This window comes from Tamandua tetradactyla, chromosome X (genome assembly GCF_023851605.1).
Source record: "Tamandua tetradactyla isolate mTamTet1 chromosome X, mTamTet1.pri, whole genome shotgun sequence".
NCBI classification, from domain to species: Eukaryota; Metazoa; Chordata; class Mammalia; order Pilosa; family Myrmecophagidae; genus Tamandua; species Tamandua tetradactyla.
The window spans coordinates 22,195,235-22,219,091 of NC_135353.1; positions in this window are offsets into that span (position 1 = coordinate 22,195,235).

The following is a 23,857-nucleotide window of genomic DNA, read 5'->3' on the forward strand; positions in this document are numbered from 1 at the left end:
CAGCAACCAAATAAGAGGTTATTGAAATAATCAGGCAAAAGGAGTTAAAAGCCTAGACTAAAGTTGTAGGAACAGATAAAGGAGTGGTCAAAAAGAAGTTTCCTAGGAAGAATTAATAGGGAAGATGTGGTTAATTAGTTATAAAACATAGAAAGGTGTTGGGGATTTAATCATTTCCCCCACAAAAGGCATGTTCAAGTCCCAAACCCTGGTCATGTGAGGGTATACTCATTTGTAAATAGGACCTTTGAAGACTTTACTATAGTGTGCCCACACTGAATGAGGGTGGGCCTTAATCCAGTATGGCTGAAGTCCTTATGTACAAAGGAAATTGGATAAGAAAAAGTCACAGGAAACAGCCAGAAGCCAAAAGTCACTGGAACCCAAAGGAGAAAGAAGACACCTCCATGTCATTGTCATGTTACTGAAAAGCCAGGAACCCCAAAGATTGTTGGTCAGCCTGAAGTGACTGACCCCAGGAAGAAGCAAGCTTTCCGGTCTCTGAAACAGTGGACCAATAAATTCCTGTTTTTAAGCCAGCCCAATATATGGTATTTGTTTCAGCAGCTGAGAAACTTACACAAACAGCTATGTTAAGAATTCCTTCAAAATAAACCAAGGAGATCAGATTACTGATGATGGCCAAAGAAAGAAAGTGCTAAATTCATTTTGGGGGCATATTAAATTTGAAGTACCAATGGGGCTTGCAGATGTTCAGTATGCAACTGGATAAAGGCTACAGACAGATATACAGATTTGGTAGTTGTCAGAATTGTGGGGACAAGTGAAGCCATGGATCTGAATGAGTTCTAAAAGGGATAATTAGAAAAAGGGACTATAAGACTGAAGACTAAGCCTTAAATAAAGGGTAAAGTTAGGTGGTAGGAAGAGAAAGGAAAACAAGAAAAGGCACACAGTGGTTCAAGAAGAATAATACAATTATGTCAAAAGTATTTCACAGAACAGTTGTTCACTAGTGTTAAATGAAATCAAGGAGGTTGACAACTAAGGAAAAGCATTAGATTTGGCAAGAGATCACAATCAACCTTGGAGAGCCAGTATTCAGCATCATGTGGCAATAGAAGCTAGAACAGAGGCAAAAGATTTTTGTAGGTAATGTGACCATTCAGGATTACATATGACTTTTGAAAGAAGCTGTTGTAATATAAGACTTTCAAAAAACAAGGTAACCTGAGTCAACATGTTAGATAATGAAAAAAACATAAGCTTGAAATTACTGGGCTCAATATATCTAACTGCATATTGCACAGCTATAAAAGCCAGTGGGGAAGGAGGAATCAAAACATGAAGGACACAAGCTACATCTACATGCAATCACATGGATGAATCTCACAAGCAATATTGAAGGAAAGAAACCAGTAACAGAAGGGTACATCCCAAACTGGCAAATTATTTTATGCTGTTAGAAATTGGCTCAGCAGGTAAGAATGCTTGCCTGCCAAGCCCGAGGACCCGGGTTCGATTCCCGGTGCCTGCCCATGTTAAAAAAAAAAAATCAGATAGTGGTTGCCCTTGGGGAAGGTGAATGGAAAGAGGCCAACATGGCTTCAGGAGCTCTGATCATATACTGTTTCTTGATCTGGGTGCTTGTAACACTGCACACTTGTAACACATGCATTTTTCTGTATGCATACCTCAATAAAAAGTTTAAAGCAAACAAACATGAGGAGGCTGGATATGTTAGAATGGTGAGAAACTCACAGGTCTTTAGTTTTAAATAGAACTTTTGATGGCTGAGAAATTAATGTCAGCCTGCAGTCTGCTCTTTACTGAAGAGTTGAGACCAGGAGTACATGGTAATACTATAATTAAAAAGGAGCCACCACCAAGATGCCATGTTTCTCAGATAATGTTTTCATCTGCCTTAAGTTTTTTATACATCTGTTAAACCTGAGAGTTAAAATCAGAGAAAATTCTTGAAATTTTCCAATCTGACTCATGCAAGTGGCATGACTTGGGCTAGCACCAGAATTTGAGCTGTGGCACAGAGAGATGAGATGCTGCTTGTTACGGTCAGAACACCACTATTTCTCCAACTAAATCATTTTATAAACCATTGACCATTTTCATCTGCTTCAAGAATTAGTCTAAAGAAAAACTCTCATCACATCTGAACCCATATAACACCCCACATGAATAATACCAAATAACACTCCAAATGAATAATTCTAACAGAGAAGTATACATCTTGTCCTCCACATGTAATTGCTTATATGACCACATATTTAATTAACCTAATTTTACTATTGAAAAGTTATTCATCTTGGTTAATTTTTATACTTGGAAGCTATTCAAAGGTGATTACATATAACCTTTTTTGTACTTTGGAACATATCCTTACTGTTTAAAAACATTCACAAGGGATGGTCTTGTAGCTAAGTACATAAGGTCCCTCCAGTTCCCCAGGCTTTGCAGTCTCTTATCCTCACAGCATAAAAATGAACATGATGACTTTGTTCCCTATTCCTTCCATTAATTGTTAATTGGTTCTTATTACTTTATGACTATTTCCTGAACTCTTTAGAGAGTCTAAAATGCATTAAATAATTCTGTGGTTACCTGTGAAAAGGAAGAAAATCAGGACCATGATCACCATGTACCCACAGTACAAAATGATACTTGCAATGCCTGTGATTTGAATTTTGGTAAAGTAATGAACTGCACATATAAAAAGATAAACAGCTGTAAAACTGCTGATAAAAAGGCTCTCCACCATCTATTATAATCCTGCAAAAAGCAGTTGGATAAAATGTCTTTTTCAGTTAAAATTCTAACTATAAATGGGTTAGTAATTATTATAATAACAAAGCACACAAACTGAACTTCCTAAGATTATGGATTAAAAGAAATAAAAGGAGAAATTCTATGAGGAATTTAATATGTAATGCTTGACTGTGGTGATTGGGAACTGTATGTACCCCCAGAAAAATATGTTCTTTAACCAAATCCATTCCTGTGGGTGTGATCTATTGTAAGTAAGACATTTTGAGGAAGTTACCTCAATTAAGGTATGGTCCAGCTCAATCAGAATGACTCTTAAAGCTATTACTGTAATCCTTCATAAGTGGAATGAAATTCAGACACACAGAAAGAAAGCCACGGAGGAGGCTGCCAGATGCTGACCATCAACAGAAGCTGGAAGAGAAGAGAGAGATGACTAGGAAATGCTGCCACATGACAAGCTAAGAAGCAAGGTTTGCTGGTAGCCAGCCCCAGAATGCCACAATGTTTGGGGCAAAACCATTGCCATCATGTTGCTTCAATTTAAACTTTCTCTTATCCTCAAAACCATGAAGGAATAAATCCCCATTGTTTAAGGTGACCCGTGGTATGGTATTTGCTTGAGCAACAAAGAAATTAAAATACTAATTAATGTATGCCCCAGTTGGGATGCCCTAACAGTTGTACACGCTTTGTTTCTAGAGGGAACTTCGGTGGTCTCTGGGATTGTATGTCTTGGATGTGTGCCCTGACTATTGTGACACTGCCCCAACCTAGGGAGGTTTTCATGTCAACTTCAACTTACAGGCCAAAGTTGTGCTGCGTTGGAATTGCTGCCTCGGGCCATGTGTTAGTAGGGTACTCCAGAGAAACATAACCAACAGGAGAGATTTGTAAATATTGGATTTATAAAGGTGTCTCATGCAATCGTGGAAATGGAAGAGTCCAAAATCCATACAGCAGGCCGTGAAGCTGGTGGCTCTGATGAAGGGTCTGGATGAATTCCACAGGAGAGGCTCCCTGGCTGAAGAAGCAGTGAATGAGTCTCTCTTCTTTCTTATAAGCCTTCAGCTGGTTGTATTTTCTCATTGTGAGAGACAAAATGAAATGTAATCAGGCACAGATGCAATCAGCCGACTCTTGATTTAATCGACCAACCATGAAATATCATTGCAGCAATGGTCAGGCCAGTGCTTGCCTGACCATACAGTTGGGCATAATCATTTGACCAAGTTAACACTAGAACCTAACCATCAAAGAACAGGTTTAAAAAAAAAAGGTTAACAGAGAAATTTAAGATAGACCTTTATAGTTATTGAGATTTGTTTTAACTGGCTAAATCCAGGACCCCTGAAGATATGAATGAGGTCAATAATGCAGTCTCATCTCACCCTGCCCTGTGGGCTTCCACTGGTAATGTTACTATAAAGATGCAGTGGCCAAGGGAGTAAACTGTGAAGAAAAGAATTAAAATAGCAGTCCTATTGCAAGAAGGGCTGCATGCAATATTGGCCCTTGGTTCATATGTTAGCTTGAAGCTGTTATGTACCCCAGAAAAAGCCATGTTCTTTTAATCCATTCATATGGGCACTAACTTGTTGTGAGTATGGATCTGTTGTGGGTAGGTCATTTTGGTCAGGTTATCTCTATTTGAGATGTGACTCACTTCATTCAAGGTGAGTCTTAATACTTTTACTGGAGTCCTTTACGGAAGAATAAAGGATAGAAAAAGCTGAAGAGAGCTGAGAGAGAAAAACCCAGAGGAACTAAGAGTAACAGAGGACCCACAGAGGAAGACACTGGAGCCAAAAGCTGAAAGCAATGAAACAGGAGTGAAGCACCAGCAGACAACTGGCCATGTGCCTTCCCATGTGACAGAGGTGTCCCAGATGCCAGCAGAATGTCTTCAGAGTCCAGGTATCATCCTGTTGACGCCTTGAGTTCGATATTTTCATGACCTCAGAACTTTAAATTGTAAGTTAATAAATCCACGTTATAAAAGCCAATCCTTTTCTGGTATATTGCATTCCAGCAGCATTAGCCAACCCAAACAGCTTGCATCTGGGAACTTGACATTTAACCATTTCCTAACTGATAAAAATTATTTGTTGGATGTGGACTGTAAAACCAATGTGATTCATGGTGAAAATCTGCTTTCCTTTCGGGAGTTTTGGAATTTTGATAGTTGTTAGGCAAAGGGTGCCTATGTGACCAGCTCTGTGATGGTTCAGTCATCACCTTGGTTAGATTATGGTGCCCAGTTGTCAGGGCAGGCAAGTGTTGGCCTACTATTACTGCAAGAATATTTCATGGTTTATTGATAAACAAGAATACTGCTTTGTTCAACCATCAATTGATTGCATCTGTGATTGACTGCGTCTATGATCAACTAAGAGTATGCCACAAATGAGAGAATCCAATCAGCTGGAGTTGATACAATTAGTTGAAGACTTTTAAGGGAGAAGGGAGAATTTTCACTGCTTCATCAGCCAGCAAGCATCTCCTGTCATCTGGACCCTTCACCGGAGTTGCCAGTCTTGCAGCCTGCCTTATGTATTTTTGACTCTTGCATCCCCAGGGTTGCATGAGATACATTTATGAATATCATATTTACAGCTATCCTCTGTTGGTTCTGTTTCTTTAGAGAACCCTGACTAATACAGCTTAGTAATGGGTTTTCGCAATTGGTTTTCTACTCTGATTAGACTCAAAGGCACTAATGACTCTATTTCAAATAATCAAGATGACACTAATGGTCCTTGGCATGAGTTAGGAATAGAGATATGCAAAATATTACCATTTGATTCTGCTAGTTGTACACTTACATGAGGCAGGGCTTTGGGTGAGAGTGTTTTTGACACCTTAATGGAATTTTGTGGAGTTAGGATGGATAATAATATTGGCTGGTTGTTCTTAGATATGCTGCATATAGTTATGAGGGAAAAGGATGAGCTGAAGGCTTCAAATTTGCAACTTAAATGTCATATGAAAGATATAAAGGTTACTATGTGTGCCCTGAAAGAAAATCTTATTTCCTGTGGTCACAGATTTAAGAGCTCTGAAAAGCAGTCCAGAGCCTCATTGTGCAAGTAGTAGATTTATAACGTAAACAGAAATATCAACTTGCAGGGTGTCTAATGTTAATGTAAGGGCTTTGACTGGAAAATAATGTGATCCTAAAACTTGGGATGGGGACATAAGGGTTGACAATGATGGCAGTGGGAACACGGAAACCTTGGGTTCTGCTGAGTCTTTGTTAGGTAGACCCGTAAAGGTCTGTCCTGAGGAAACAGCCACCCCACCTCTAGCCTTCCCTGAGGAAAGAGCTTCCCCACCTACAGCCTGCCTTGAGGCAAAAGTTTCCTGGCATCCAGTCCACCCAGAAGAGTCTGCCATCCAACTTCAACCTACAGAGTACCTGCTAAACCTATAACCACATCCTGTGGGGAAATAGCCCTCACTCATCTGTCTGGAGCAATTCATCCTGTTTCACCAGAAGAAACTGCAATTGAATGCCTTGAGGTAATTGGCTTGAAAGACACCTAATTCTTTTCATAACCCACCTCTTACACCCCTCTTTTCTTCAAGACCTATAAATAGACTGAAGTCCCAACAGGCCCTGAAAGGTGAGGTCCAAAGTATGACCCATGAGGAGGGATGCTATACTCCAAAAGAACTGCATGAGTTTTCCAATCTATATATACAGAAATCAGGGGAACATGTGTAGGAATGGATACTAAAGGTGTGGGATAATGTTTTAAGGAATATAAAGTTGAATCAAACTGAATTTATTGATATGGGCCCACTAAGCAGAGATTCTGCATTCAATATTGTAGCTCAAGGGGTTAGAAAGGGCATTAACAGTTTGTTTCCACGGTTGGATGAAACACGGATCAAAAGGTGGCTGACATTATCTGAGGGTGAAATGCTGGAACTCTTCTGGTATAATTTAGATGATGGGATTCAAAGGCTTGAAGAGATTAGAATGTTAGAGTGGATTTATTGTGTAAACCATATGCACATAACCCCAGAATGTCCAGAGGACACACCTTTTACCAGGACTTTGAGGAATAAATTGTGAGACTAACTCCATTCTCGCTGAAGAGCTGTCATCACCATTTTTTGTAGGTCAGATACTGCAGTGGGAACCGCTGTCACTGAGCTGGAATCCTTAAACACAATGAGGAGGATTGGATCCTGAGGAGGCAGAAGTCATGTGGCAATAGTTAAATCACTGTAGAAAAGGTGGGCATGGTTATCATAATGGACAGCAGGTAAAAGCAGCAGTCAAAATAATCTTTCTCACAGAGACTTATGGCATGGGCTAGTAGATCATGGGGCACCTAAACTAAAATAGATGGGCAGTCTACTAAATTCTTGCTTGAGCTGTAGAAGCAGAAGAGTTGTAAGTCAAGTGAACAGAAGTCTAACCTGAATTACAGAGTCATGGCCACTTAATCAATTCCCAGACATGAGACAGTTTACATACCCAGAATCCTTTGAATGAGGGGAAGGCTGGGTACCCTTGGTGAAGGAGCCTATTACACTACCAATAATCTGCCTCACAGCCTTCCCCAAGGAGACTTACAGACTTTTACAAAGGTAACTGCATTGGGGAAAGGAAAGTGATCATATATTTCATGGGTTACTAGACCCTGGCTCAGAAGTGACACTAATTTCAGGAGACCCAAAACATCACTTTGGTCCACTAGTCAGAGTAGGGGCATATGGAGGTCAGGTGATTAATGAAGTTTTAGCTCAGATTCATCTCACAGTGGGTCCAGTGCATCCACATGCCCATTCTGTGATTACTTCCCCAGTTCTGGAATACATAATTGGTATTGGCATACTCAGCAACTGACAGAAACCCCACATAGGTTTCTTACTCATGGAGTGAGGGCTATTATGGTAGAAAAGACCAAGTGGAAGCCACTAGAACTGCCCTTATCTAGCAAAATAGTAAATCAGAAGCAATTCTGGATTCCTTGGATGGTTTCAGAGATTAGTGCCACTCTTAAGGACTAGAAGAACGTAGGGGAGTTGATTCCCACAACATACCCATTTGGCTTGTGCAAAAACCAGATAAGACTTGGAGGATGACAGTAGATTATCATAAACTTAACCAGGTGATGACTCTAATTGCAGCTGCTGTTCCAGATGTGGTATCATTGCTTGAGAAAACCAACACTTTCCCTGATACCTGATATGCAGCTATTGATCTAGCAAATGCTATTTTCTAAATAGCTGTTACTAAGAACCACCAGAAACAGTTTGCATTCAGCTGGCAATTCATTATTATTTATAATATACCTTCATTATTCTACATCAAGGGTATATCAACTCTCCAGCCTTATGTCATAACCTGGTTCACAGGGAATTTCATTGTTATTCCCTCTCACAAGACATCACAGCAGTCCATTATATTGATAATATCATGTTGATTGGATCTAGTGAGAAAGAAGTAACAACTACTCTAGACTTATTGGTAAAGCATTTCTGTGTCAGTGGAAGGGAGATAAATCCAATAAAAATACAGGGGCCTTCCACCTCAGTGAAGTATCTAGGTGTACAGTGGTGTGGGGCATGTCGAAATATCCCTTCTAAGGTGAAGGATAAGCTGTTGCGCTTGGTCCCTCCTATGGCCAAAACAGAGGCACAACACCTAGCTGGCCTGTTTAGATTTTGGAGACAACATATTCCTCTTTTGGGTGTGCTACTCTGACCCATTTACCAAGTGACCAGAAAAGCTGCTAGTTTTGAGTGGGGACCAGAACAAGAGGAGCCTCTGTGACAGGTCCAGGCTGTTGTGCAAGCAGCCCTGCCACTTGGGTCATATGAGCCAGCAGATCTAATGGATAGAAATGTTTTTTGGAGCCTTTGACAGACCCCTATAGGAGGATAACAATGCAGGCCCAAAAATGCAGGCCCTTAGGATTTTGGAGTAAAGCTTTACCATCCACTGCAAATAACTACTCTTCTTTTGAAAAACAGCTTTTGGCCTGTTACTAGGCATTAGTAGAGACTGAATAGTAAACCAGGGCCACCAAGTTACCATGATTCCTGAGTTGTCTATCATGAGCTGAGTGTTGTCGGATCCACCAAGCCATAAAGATGGGCATCCACAGCAGCACTCCATCATAAAATAGAAATGGTATGTAAGAGATAAAACTCGAGTAGGTCTGAAGGCACAAGAAAACTTCATGATGAAGTAGCCCCAGTGATCACGGGCCCCACTCTGCCATATTATCTTCTCTTTCCCAGCCCAGAGCTATGGCTTCTTGGGGAGTTCCTTACAGTCAGTTTACTGAGGAAGAGAAAACTCAGGCCTGATTTACAGGTGGCTCTGAATGATATGCAGGTACTACCTGAAAGAGGACATTGCAGCATTACAGCTCTTTTCTGGGATGTCCTTAAAGGACAATGGTGAAAGGAAGTTCTCCAAGTGGGTAGAATATCAAGCAGGGCACCTGGTTGTTCATTTTGCTTGGAAGCTGAAGTGGCTGTAGGTGTGTTTGTATACTTACTAATGGTTTGGCTGGATGGTCAGAGACTTGGAAGGAGCATGATTGGAAAACTGGTGACAAAGAGGTCTGTGGAAGAGGTATGTGGATAGACCTTTCTGCATGGACTAAAAATGTGAAAATATTTTGTCCTATGTGAGTGCTCACCAGAGGATGGCTTCATCAGAGGAAGGTTTTTAATAATCAAGTGGAAAAGAAGACCTATTCTGTAGGTATAAGTCATCCTCTTTCCCCAGCCACTTCAGCCCATGAACAAAGTGGGCATGGTGGTAGGTATGGATGTTATGCATGGGCTCAACAACATGGACTTCCACTCACCAAGGCTGACCTGGCCATGACCACTGTTGAGTGCCCAATCTGCCAGCAGCAGAGATCCACACTAATCCCCTGATATGGCACAATTCCTCAAGGTGATCTGCCAGCTACCTGGTCGCAGATTGATTACATTGGGCCACTTCCATCATGGAAGGACGAGCAATTTTTTCTAACTGGAATAGACACATACTCCGGATATGGATTTGCCTTACCTGCATGCAATGCTTCCACAAAAACTACCATCTGTGCACTTATGGAATGCCTTATGCACTGTCATGGTATTCCACACAGTATTGCTTCTGATCAAGGACCCTACTTCACAACAAATAAAGTGCAGGAATGGACATATGCACATGGAATTCTCTAGTCTTACCATGTTTTCCACTATGCAGAGGCAGCTGTGTTTACAGAATGGTGGAATGGCTTTTTGAAGACCCAATTATGGGGCAAACTAGGTGGCAATACCTTGCAGACCTGGGACAATGTTCTCCAGGAGGCTGTGTATGCTCTGAATCAGTATCCACTTTATGGTGCTCTTTCTCCCAAAGCCATAATTCACAGGTCCAAGAATCAAGGGGTGGAAATGTGAGTGGACTACTCTCTATCACCTCTAGTGAGCCATTAGAAAAACTTTGCTTCCAATCCCTAAAACTTTAATCTCTGCTGATCTACAGATTTTAGGTCCAAAAGCAGGTGTGCTCCTACCAGGAGACACTGCAATGATTCCAATGAACTGGAAGTTAAGACTGTTACCTGACCACTTGAGGCTTCACATGCCTCTGAATTAACAGGCAAGAAGGGGGTTACTGTACTGGCTGGGCTGATTGATCCTGACTATCAAGGGGAAATAGGACTGCAACTACACAATGAAAGTGAAGAAGAGTTTTCCTGGAATACAGGAGATCTCTTAGGGCATCTCTTCATACAGCCATGTGCTGTGATTAAAATTAATGGCAAACTGCAACAACCCATTTCAGGCAAGACTGAGAATGGCCCAGAACTTTCAGGAATTAAGGTTTGGGTCACCCCACCAGGCAAAAAACCACAGCCAGCTGAATTGCTGGCTGAAAGTAAAGTGAACATGGAGTAGGCAGTGGAAGAAGGTAGTGATAAATATGAACTCTGACTATGTGACTAGTTACAGAAATGAGGACTGTGATGGTATGAATATTTCCTCCTTTTTTGTTATGAGTATGTTTCTATTTGTACATAAAGCAAATATCTTCTTATCATATGACATAAGTAGTATTGTTCATGTTATAATATTTAAGTTATAGGATTTCAAGTTTAAGAGTGAATGTCACCTTAGGACTTGCACCATATTCTGGAAAGATTTAGTGCATTTCAGGTGTATGCAAGACAGTTGAGTATTGTTAGGCAAAATATATGCCAATTATCGTGCTCTATTGAGAGACTTAGTATGGTTTAAGGTGTGTACAGCTACCAAAGTGACAAGGGGTGGACTGTGATGGTTAGGCCCAGGTTTCGATTTGTCCAGGTGATGGTATCCAATTGTCTGGGTAGGCAAACCCTGGCCTAACCATTACCGCAAGTATATTTCATTGCTGGTTAATAAACCGGAAAGCTGGTTTATTACATCTACAATCAATTAAGGTCACATCTTCCAGAAATGAGATAATCCAAATCAGTTGGAGATTGTGCAATCAGTTGAAGATTTTAAAGAAGAGAGAATTTTCCCTGCTTCTTCAGCCAGCAAGCCTTTCCTGTGGAGTTCATGTACACTTTTCTTTGGAGTTGCCAGCTTTGCAGACTGTCCTATGGATTTTGGAGTCTTGCATCCACATGGTTGTGTAAGACACTTTTATAAATCTCATTTTTACAGATATCTCCTTTGGTTCTGATTCTCTAGAGAACCGTGACTAATGCAAGTTCCCAATAAAAATCCTGGAGGCTGAATCTCAGTGCTGAGATTCAGGATTCCCTGGGCAGAAGTATTGCACATATAATACTCCATTTTTCACTGCTCTATAAAGGAGAATGATCAGTATAACTACTCACAGAAATGAGAAAGCATAAAAAGACTGTGCATGGATTTCTCCAGACTCTGCCTCTGTCTTTTTACTTGCTGATCCTGTTGTGTATTCTTTTGCTGTAACAAATCCTTAGCCATGAGTCCCATGAGTCCCATGAGTCCTTCTAGGGAAATACTAAACATGTATATAGTTTCGGGGACCCCATATTCCCTAAGAAATAAAAATATACACATCATATTTTATTTCATTAATGATTGTTGAAGATTTTCTATAACAAATATATCACAGAATTGAAAACCTTGTGTCTTTTATCTACCTTGTCAACAGAGGAGTAGAACATATGGAATAAAAATAAATAATAGGAGGAACAAATGTTAAAACAAATTTAATTTGAAATACTAGTGATCAATGAAAGGGAGGGGTAAAGGGTATGGTATGTGTAAGTTTTTTTTCTGTTTTCATTTTATTTCTTTTTCTGAATAGATACAAATGTTCCAAGAAATGATCATGATGATGAATATGCAACTATGTGATGATATTGTGAATTACTGATTATATATGTAAAACAGAATGACCAAAATAGGAATGTTCACGCTTGGTGTTTTTTGGTATTTAAAAAAAATAAAATTAAAAATTTTTTTTTAAATGTACCACAGAATTAATGATTAGCTAAGTGCAATATACATATAACTATAAAAAATTTTTATACTTATACCTATATAGCCCAAGAAAAATATGCCCTGAGACATCATGTATATAAGACACACACCCTAAATCCTCTATAGTCACCTTTAGGGAGTCACATTTAACTACTAAAATAAGAAGAATTTAGATTTAAAGTACAATGTATACTGCTACCTCAGTTATCCAGAATGCCCTCAGGGAAAAAATAAGGGTGGAGGGTGGGATAAAAAGAACTGGTTATGAACTATTCATGAAAGTAAGAGAAAGGGCATTTAACAGCAATCTCAAATCCATAAAATACAACCATAGTCTAAGATGAAAAAAAGTTCATTAAAAATAAAATATTGAAACAGATCTTTTATATGTCAAAATACTAAATCAGTACCATATACTTTATATGTTAATTGAATATTATGCTGCAGTTATAGTGAGCACCCAGAGAGGAATTGTTTTCTGTTTGAATTTTCTATCAAATTAGAATTAGGAAATGTATCTTTAGGAAAATACAATATAAAATTTATCCCAAGTTGAACAAAACATGCAGTTAATGTTTGCTTGGATTCCTTTCTAATCACAGACTTTAATTACAATAATGCAAGTTTTAAGATCCTAAAATATACTAGTTTCTTATGTCTTCACCTCAGATCATAAATGAAAATAACAGCCAAACTGTAGATTCTGAACAGATAATCAAAAAATTATAAATGCTAAGAAGAGGAAGCCAAACATGCAGTCCATCTGTTGAAAACTGAAAATAAAAATAATAGCTTTCAGATAAACTTTATCTTAACAGTACATGCAGAAAAATCAGTCTGTATCTATACTACAGGACTACTACATACTTGAAATCTTAACTATTCATCTCAAACGTTCATCTATTCATCTAACACAATATATATTTCCTTACCTATGTAGCTTCAGAGTTTGACCATATCTTCTCCAGCCAGAACAAGTGCTGCCACTTACCCATATTTCTCTTCTAATATAACTAACTTCTCACTTGAGATCCATTGATAGGTCTATAATATTCTCTATACACATTTAAAAACTTGCCTTATCTTCAGAAACAGAAGGCTGTAAATGCCATAAATATATGCAAATATGATATATAACAGAAAAACCACAGCATCAAATACCATTTTGCCTTTTAAAAAGTATTGACATTAATCCTTTCCAAATATGTCTTTACAGCCCAGTACACATATTTCTATGAATATACTTTCTAATGTGCATCTTTTCCTAAAAATCTGTATTTTGATTACAGTTATGTCAAATTTTGAATGAAAGAAGCAATTCCCTTCATTAGTATAAAGCTGAGCTGACTAAAGTAGGATGAGCAATATGCATTTTAAAAAGCCATCTGGAAATAAGAAGAAACTGATGAACCAGTCAATACCCCACTTGAAATCTTACATAAAGGGAACTTTCAGGAAAAGTGATGGAGTAGGGAGCTCCAAGACTCAGTCCGTCCATCAAAACAACTATTAAACAGGTAGTAACTATGAAATAACTATTTTGAAATGCTAGAGGCCAGAAGAACATTGTATAGTATCCAGGGACAAGCAGGTAGGACTGATACATTATGTGGGAAGAACTGTAAGTTGCTCTTTTTTCATGGTAGCCTCTGGTGCACATCTGCCACCCTCTTGGCAGGCCACTGGGGGTTCAGTCCCTGGCTAGCTCACTGATGACAGCAAAGGATGTAAAAATCTTCTTCCCCAAGAACAAGGGTGGGTATAGCTAATTGCTGATCACAACTTCTGATTAGCAAATTTGGATTGCTGGGTCCTGGCTCTGAGGGCAGCCATTGTTTCAACCCCAGTATGGCAAAGGCAGAGGTAGCCATTGTTTCAACCTTCCCTGGACAGGGAAGGAGCCAATGGGGATTTTAAAACACAGCTCTTCCTCAGAACTGTGGGGAGCAGTTGGCTGAAGGGCTGTATCTACTGGGAAGGCCAGGAAAGCTCAGCTTTGGGGAGCTGTCAGAAAAAATTTTGGTGCCCTTCCTGATACCCTTTTCAGAGCATTTGGGAGCCATTCTGCACCCCCTTCATGGGTGCCTACCCTTGTGTTGGCTGTGAAAGACCAACTTGGGAAAATCCTCTCCAGGGTGACACTCCTCCTAGAATTTGCCTTCCAGGAAAAAGTAGTTTGAGAGACCAAAAGGAAAGTAAAAAGCTGTAGAAGTGGACTGTCTGAGAAAAAGGTCTGCCAGCTTCAGATACATGGGAAAGAGAGGTCTGTTTCCGGTGAAGCTTATTGGATAACCAAACTCCTATAAGCAGGGGAGCTCCAAAGCAACTAACAAGCAAAAGTCAGAACAAGACACAGGCCAAAAAGGGCAGGGAAAACCCTGCACACTGCATTTGCCTTGGGCAGATGTTCTTGATGAGAGGGCTAAAACTTAAGGAAATTTCTGCCTTATCATCACCTGGTTAAAAAAACAAGAAACAGGCATCCCAGAGAAAAAACCCAAGAGTTAACACTTTAAAATATTAAAATGTACAGCGTATAACAAAAGAGTACAAGACAAAGAAGCAGGAAATGATGGTCCATCCAAGAGAGAAAATAAAGATACAGAAACACCAATGAAGAAGATGAGAATGTGAACATACCAAAGTATTTTAAAAATAATCTTAAAAATGATCAAGGTGATGAAGAAAATATAGAGAAAGAAATAAATGATATCAGGAAAACAATGAATGAACAATATTTTAAAAACTTAGCAGAGATAGGAATTTTTTAAAGGAACCAAACAGAACAACTGGAGTAGAAGACCACAATAGCTGAAATGAAAAATCCACAGGAGGGTTTCAAGAGTAGACTGGAGTTGGCAGAAGAAATAATTAGTGAACTTGAAGAAAATACACTTGAAATGAATCAGTTGAGAAGCAAAAAGAAAAAGGAAACACTAAAAGTGAAAAGAGTCTAAGATAGCTAGGGGACACAATCAAGCACACGAATATATGAGAATCTAAGAAAGAGAAGAAAGGCAGAAATGGGCAGAAAGAATAATCAAAGAAATAATGACAGTTTTATTCACACACCATACAATCTATTCAAAGTATACAATCAATGGTTTTTGGTATAATCACAGTTACACATTCATCACCACAATCTGAGAACATCCTCATTTCTCCAAAGAAAAAAAAGGAAAGAAATACAGTGAACTTCCCAAACTTAAAAGATGTGAATATACACATCCAAGAAACTCAGAGAGCATGAAACAGAATAAACATGAAGAAAAATATACCCCATCATATATTGATTGCACTATCAGTTTCAAAGGCCAAAATGCAAATGCATAAAAAGTAATGATAAATCTGGGTTTTTGGACATACAATCATATATTGATTGCACTATCAGTTTCAAAGGACAAGGAGAGAGTTCTGAAAGCTGAAAGAGAAAAACATGTTACATACAAGGGAGTCCCAATTAGATTAAGTGCAGATTTCTCATGAAAAACCACGAAGGCAGAAGGGACTGGGTTGAAATACTTAAAGTGCTGAAGGAAAACAACTGCCAGCCAAAAAGTTTATATCCGAAAAAATTCCTTACAAAAATTAGGGAGAAATTAAGACATTCTTAGATAAACAAAAGCTGAGGGAGTTCAACACCACTAGGCCTGCCCTATAAGTAATGATAAAGAAAATTCTTCAGACTCAAAGAAAAGGACAATTGACAGTGGTTCAAAGCAGAATATAGAAATAAAGACCTGCAGTAAAAGTAAATAAAGACCTGCATAATTCAGGTAATTATGAATGCAAGTATTATTGTATTGTATTATTTGGTATGTAACTCCACTTATTACTTCCTACAGGTGCCAAAATGCAAATGCATAAAAAGTAATGATAAATCTGGGTTTTTGGACATACAATATATATACAAAGATATAAGTGGTAACAAGAACAAAAATGGTGGGGAGACAAAAGGGCATAGGAAAAGTATATGTGCATGCTATTGAAATTAAATTGGTATCAAACCAAATACGATGTTAAATTTTAACCTCATGGTAACCACAAAGAAAACAGATGACAAATATATCCAGAAAGAAATCAGAAGGCACTCAGTATGGCACAACACAAGAAAGCAAATAAATATAAAAATGGACTCTAATGGAAGTGTAAGGGGTGGGGCTCAGCCTGCCTTTTCCCCTTTAGCTTAGTGAATCGTTGTTCTCGGAGCAACTCATTTACAAAGGCAGTAATACTTCATTGGGCTGTTGATCAATTGGCTCTGGATTCACCCCTGAGCCTATTATATCACCTATACTTGCAACCACAATATCTCAGTGGGGCAGCCAGTTTTGTCAGCCCCTTTCCACTCATGGGACAGCTTCCATTCATATGGCAGCTCCATCCCTTGTTTTACCAGATGCACTCACTTCTCTCATTCATGCACCTCTACATTCCCTAACTGTGTCATTTCACTTTCTGAGCATTCTGGGCTGTCAGCCCTATTGTCTTACAGGTGCAAAAGCCATGTTTGGAGTGTTTCCCCAGGTTTCTGCTAAACCTGTTTGGTGAGATCTCTGAGCCCCTCTGACATGTATGCAGTATATGCCATCTGACAGTGAATTTGTTGGGGACCCATTGGCCCACTCCCTCAGAGCCAAGGGCTGGTCACGCTTGACCCATTATTTTACCGTTGGACAGGCATGGAGCAATGATGAAGCCCTTGCCTGGGACAGCACCAACTCACTCCTGACTCCCTCCAATTCAGGTAGCCCAGGGCTGCCACTTCCTCTTCCAGGGCTTGGATCTGGATTTCCAGTTCTTACTTCTGCTGCAGTCTTCAGACCTGCACTTGTGCTGCTAAAGCCTCCTTATGTTGCTCCCACAAGATTGTTAAAATAAAAAAAGACAGCTTCCCTGCTATACCACACTGGGGAACTTGGGTGCCAGGTTTAAAGTCTTTTAAAGCCTTGGCACTCCCCTGTGGGATGAGATTTACATGTTCCTAAGCCTCTGGAGCAGACCACTGTAGCAAAACAAATGCTGTGGGGTGCCACAAAATTGTAAAGGGCCACATCCCATCCAGTCTGACTTCCTCCAGGCCAGAGGGGTCACTCACCACTCATCCTGCCAACTATGCCAATTGTCAGGTTCCAGGTCAAGGTTCAGTTGCTCTGGTCTGGTAGTGAACTGAAAGAAAGCATGATGAGCTGCTGGTAGAGTGGTCATCTTTAATCATTCCCCTCTGTTCTGCTCTGATGCTTACAGACAGTAGTTCCTTATATACTAAATTATACAAAAGTGGCGTTTCTCCAAAAGTGACTTCACTTAGGGGATACATGATTAGGTACATGCCTGTTACATTATTGATTACACAAGCTATACTGTATCATGTTCCCCCAGAACTTATGAAGGCCATCTTAGCAGGCTGTTTATAACGAGCAATGTTTCCAGGCCCCACAATGATTAGTAAGAAGCAGTGAATCATCCATTACCTCACCAGTAACAGAGGTGGCAAATATGTGGACACTGGAGTCTTAGCATATGATTTGCAATGAATGTACAGTATAGACCATGGTCAAAGAAAAAGAAATGCTTTTAGGATTCAGGTAGAAAAAAAAGTATTTAGCACGATTAGTAGTGAGAAAGAATTTAAAGTCCTAACAGAATTAGAAGATGTGAACATCTAGGGAAAAAAGAGCAAGAAGACAAGGTGAAGAAGGTAATGAGTATACTGAAAGCTATTTTGATAATGATTCAAATATGGAAGATTACCCAGATCTACAGTCAGAAAATCACATGAACCCTTCCCTGCTATCTTTATACTGGAAAGGAAATCCTGCTTCTCTTTCAAAAACTCCTGAGATGGAGGAAAGAGAAAACGCCACTTCAATATCATAGATAACTTCCAAAACAGACATCATTCCTTTGAAAACCTACCACAGTTTCTGAAGGAGCATGGTTTATTGACAAAATTCTAGGTGGAAAGAAAAAAAAAACTTTTCTTGGACTTGTCAGATGACAAAAGTAATCATAAAAGCCTGTATTTAAGATACAGATTCAAAAGATTCTTCTATTCTGGAAAGTGAAGGAAAAAAAAGGAAAGAAGCTAAAGAGCAAAGGAAGCAAGAAGAAGAAAGGAGATCTTCAGGAAGTAGAGGGAGAAAGAGAAAGTATCTCACAAAAGAAAGCCAAAGTTTGGGTGCAAAAATTGCAAATTTTCAATGTGAAGGTTGAAAATGTTGGAGGCAATGATGTGACACTAAGGAAATCTACAAGATGCTCATACGCATGCATCACCCAGAGGTGTACCAATCCCTGGGCATCGTACCCCTATATGGAGCTCTCCTTCATGCACCACCAAGATGTGGGAAGATGTTGCCTGCACATGCAGTTGCTGGGGAATTGCCAATTCAGAAAGTAGCTGCACCAGAGATTGTCTGGAGTATCTGGAGTAATTGAACAGAAGCTTAGAGAACTCTTTGAACAAGATGTATCTACTGCCCCCTGCATTCTTTTTATCAATGAATTGATGAACTGATTACCCCCAAAAGAGAAGTTTCTTCAAAAGATACGGACAGAGATGGGAGGGCCCATAAGCCGGCTTAGCGAGGTGTGGGATTTAGTCCTGAGCAACTAATGAATAGCCAGGAAAAGTACATAACAGCTGCTGGGGCCACGTCAGTGACTGAAAACACAGTGTACCCCAGTCTGGACCAGCTGAACCAGCTGTGAACCCACCCAGAACCGTGAGTTCCCCAAGCCGCGGTGGCCAATGCCCTTCCCCCACAGAGGGCTTCCCAGAGGGAAAAGGAAGGAGAGTTTACCAGCAGCAGGGGCTGGGCGCAATAAAGTTCCAATTGTGGAATTAATTAACAAATTCTGACTACTAAAAATAGGTCCCTAGCTCAGCTGAACATCGAGTAAAAGCAGAGGTACCTGGTTTTTTCCCTGGTGCAGAGGGGACAAGGCTGACAGAAAAAGAAAAAAAAACGCAGAAGTTTTTTAGACCTAAAAAGGTCTGGGCCCTGAAAGAAAGGAGGGGGCACATAGGACATGGAGATACACAGAGCAACATACCAACTAAAGCTCTTGATTGGCAAACCCAAGGAATGGGCATCCTCCTCTGAAAAGGATTTTTCTCTTTCATTTTGTTGGCTGTGTTTCTATGGCTTGACTGCTCTTTGAATACAGCTGCAAGGCTTCACAGGCTCCACTGCCCAAGGCATAGGCAGAATTAAGCTTATTTGATGTTTGTCTGGAGCCTGTGCCTTTGCCAGGAGAGGGATGGGGCCCAGCTCAGGTGGAATCCCTCCCTCGAGGAGTGCAACCAACAGGGTCTAGAAAAGTGAAGCTATTAAACCCTGACTACAACCTCTCCTCTGTCTCCACCATGCCCCCAGCAGGGAGAGTCTGCTGAAGTTAAAGGTACTACATCATCTTATGCTAGTGGGACCTGCAGGCAGACAAGTACCACATACTGGGCAGGATAGGAAAAATGGAATGCCCAGAGGCTTCATAGGAAAACTTTCAATCTGCTGGGTCTGAACCTCAGGGAAAACTGACACAGGTGACTCTTTCCTCCTGACAGGAAGCCAGTTTGGTCTGGGAAAATCTGGCTGGGGTCTAAAATACCTAAGTAGAAGCTCCTAAGTGGGGAAAGAAAGACATCATACAGGCAGAGCAAGAAACAAGAAACCAAGAACTGAAAAATTCTGATCTGTTAAACAAAACCTAAGCTAGAGGTCAAGAATAAGCTGAACTGAGAATCCAGCCAAAAACTAAAGGACAAATACTGTATGGTCCCACTGATGTGAACGGACATTCGAGAATAAACTTGAAATATGTCATTGGTAACAGAGTTCAGCAGGAGTTAGAAACAGGGTAAGACAATGGGTAATTGAAGCTGAAGGGATACAGACTGTGCAACAGGACTAGATACAAAAACTCAAAAATGGACAGCACAATAATACCTAATTGTAAAGTAATCATGTTAAAACACTGAATGAAGCTGCATCTGAGCTATAGGTTTTTGTTTTGTTTTGTTTTGTTTTGTTTTGATTTTACTATTATTACTTTTATTTTTTTCTCTATATTAACATTCTATATCTTTTTCGGTTATGTTGCTAGTTCTTCTAAACCAATGCAAATGTACTAAGAAATGATGATCATGCGTCTATGTGATGATGTTAAGAATTAATGATTGCATGTGTAGAATGGTATGATCTCTAAATGTTGGGTTAATTTCTTTTTTTCCGTTAATTAAAAAAAAAAAAAAAAGAGAAGGGATAATTGGAGATGAAGGGATACAGACTGTACAACGGGACTGGATATAAAAACTCAGAAATGGACAGCACAATACTACCCAATTGTAATGCAATTATGTTAAAACACTGAATGAAGCTGCATGTGAGGTATAGGTTTTTTGTTTTTGTTTTTTTTTGTTTTTTTTTCTTTCTATTATTGTTTTAATTCTTATTCTGTTGTCTTTTTATTTCTTTTTCTAAATCGATGCAAATGTACTAAGAAATGATGAATATGCAACTATGTGATGTTATTAAGAATTACTGATTGTACATGTAGATTGGAATGATTTCTAATTGTTTTGGTAATTCTTTTTTTAATTAATAAAAAAAAAAAAAAAAAGAATAAGCTGAACTGAATGTCAAAGAAAAGATACAAAATGAAGCCATCCAGGAAGAAAATCTTAGGTAAAAATAGGGAAAACAATCTCCAGAATAAACTAATCAGGGTAATTAAATGCCTGCATGCCAGCAAAAAAAAATAAAGTAAAATAAAAACAACCTCATCAAAAATCAAATCAGTGAATTCACTTCAGGAAGGATATAAAGTAGGCAAGGAATGAACAAAAAAAACAAATCAATAGTCTGAAAAAACAAAACATAGAACTTATGGGAATGAAAGGCACAGTAGAAGAGGTGAAAAAAACAATGGAAACATATAATGTCAGATTTCAAGAGGCAGAAGATAGGATTAGTGAACTGGAGGACAGCAATCTTAAATCCGACAAGTAAAAGAAAATATAGGGAAAAGAATGGAAAAATATGAGCAGGGACTCATGGAATTGAATGACAGCATGGAATGCACAAATATACATGTTGTGGGTGTCCCAGAAGGAAAAGAGAAGGGAAAAGGAGGAGAAAAACTAATAGAGGAAATTACCACTGAAAATTTCCCAATTCTTATGAAAGACTTAAAATTAAAGATCCAAGAAGTGCAGTGTACCCCAAAAAGAATGGATCCACATAGACATACTCCAAGACTCTTACTAATCAGAATGTCAGATGTCAAAGAGAAAGAGTGAATCATGAAAGTAGCAAGAGAAAAACAATCCATCACATACAAGGGAAGCCCAATAAGACTATGCGTAGATTTCTTGGCAGAAACCATGGAGACAAGAAGACAGTGGGATGACATATTTAAATTACTATAAGAGAAAAAGTGCCAAACAAGAATTCTATATTCAGCAAAACAGTCCTTCAAAAATGAGGGGGAAATTAAAACATTTTCAGTCAAAAAAATCACTGAGAGAATTTGTGACCACAGACCAACTCTGCAAGAAATATGAAAGGGAGCACTAGAGACAGATATGAAATGACAGGAGAGAGAGGAGTGGAAAAGAGTGTAGAAATGAAGACTATCAGGAAAGGCATAAAGAAGGAAAATTAGATATGATATGTAAAATCCAAAAAGCAAAATGGTAGAAGAAAGTACTGCCCATACAGTAATAACACTAAATGGATTAAACTCTGCAATCAAAACACATAGACTGGCAGAATGGATTAAAGAACAGGACCCATCTATATGCTGTCTACAGGAAAGGCATTTCAGACCCAAGGATAAACATAGGTTGCAAGTGAAAGGTTGGGAAAAGATATTTAATGCTAATAACAATCAGAAAAGAGCAGGAGTAGCTATACTAATATGCAACAAATTAGACTTCAAATGTAAAACAGCTAAAACAGACAAAGAAGGACACTATGTGCTAATAGAAGAAACAATTCAACAAGATGTAACAATCATAAATATTTATGCACTGAGCCAGAATGCTCCAAAATACATGAGGAAAATACTGAAATGAGAAATAGACACATCTCATCAATGGACAGAACATCTAAGCAGAGGATCAATAAAGAAACAGAATTTGAATAATGCAATAAATGAGCTAGACTTGACAGACATTTACAGAACATTAAACCCCACAAAAGCAGGATACACCATTTTCTCAAGTGTTCATGTATCATTCTCAAGGATAGAAAATATGCTGAGTCACAAAGCAAGTCTCAATAAATTTAAAAAGATTGAAATCATACAAAACACTTTCTCAGATCATAAAGGAATGAAGTTGGAAATCAATAATAAGCAGTGTGCCAGAAAATTCACAAATATATGGAGGCACAACAACACAATCTTAAACAACCAGTGAGTCAAGGAAGAAATTACAAGAGAAATCAGTAAATATCTCAAGGCAAATGAAAATGAAAACACAACATATCAAAACTTATGGGATGCAGCAAAGGCAGTGCTAAGAGGGAAATTTATTGCCCTCAATGCCTATATAAAAAAGAAGAAAGGGCAAAAATCTAGAAATTAACTGTCCACTTGGAAGAACTAGAGAAAGAACAGCAAACTAACCACAAAGCAAGCAAAAGGGAAGAAATCTAGGAATGCCTACAGTGTATAATCATAATGACTATATGTACAAATTTTAAAAACATTTTTACATGAGGAAGAACAAAAGATTGTCATTACTGCAGGGTGCTCAAAAAAGATGGCAATTAATAGTTTAAAATTTCAACTTATGTGTGAGACTAAAGCAAAAAATGTTTATTTGGTACAAAATTTATATTTTGACTAGTGCATTCCCTAATATAACTTATATAGACAGCTTAATTTGACACCATAAGTCCATGGAACCTTGAGTAGGACATTAGCTTTTGTTGATTTGTCCAGAGTTATGCCCCAATATATCCCAGAGTGATTTGATCAGAGAATAAAAAAGTATCTGCAAAGTCCCCTTCAGGGAATAGTGAGAACGGGGGAAAATTCAACTTCCTCAAGTTGAATTCTTGATATTCTCACAAGCAGTGTGGACAACCAAAGCTATAGGCTGAGGCCCCAGTCTTGGGGTTTGTTCATATGAAACTTAACCCCACAAAGGATAAATCAAGCCTACTTAAAATTAGGCCTAAGAGTCACCCCCAAGAGAACTTCTTTTGCTGCTGAGATGTGGCCTCTGTCTCCAGCCAACACACCAAGCAAACTCATCACCCTCCCCCTGTCTACGTGGGACATGACTCCCAGGGGTGTGGACCTTCCTGGCCACGTGGGACAGAAATCCTAGAATGAGCTGAGACTCAGAATCAAGGGATTGAGAAAAACCCTAGAATGAGCTAAGACCCAGCATCAAGGGATTGAGAAAACTTTCTCGACCAAAAGGGGGAAGAATGAAATGAGACAAAGTGTCAATGGCTGAGAGATTCCAAACAGAGTTGAGAGGTTATCCTGGAGGTTATTCTTATGCATTAAATAGAAATCCCCTTGTTAGTCAAGATGTAATGGAGAGGCTGGAGGGAACTGCCTGAAAATGTAGAGCTGTGTTCCAGTAGCCATGCTTCTTGAAGAT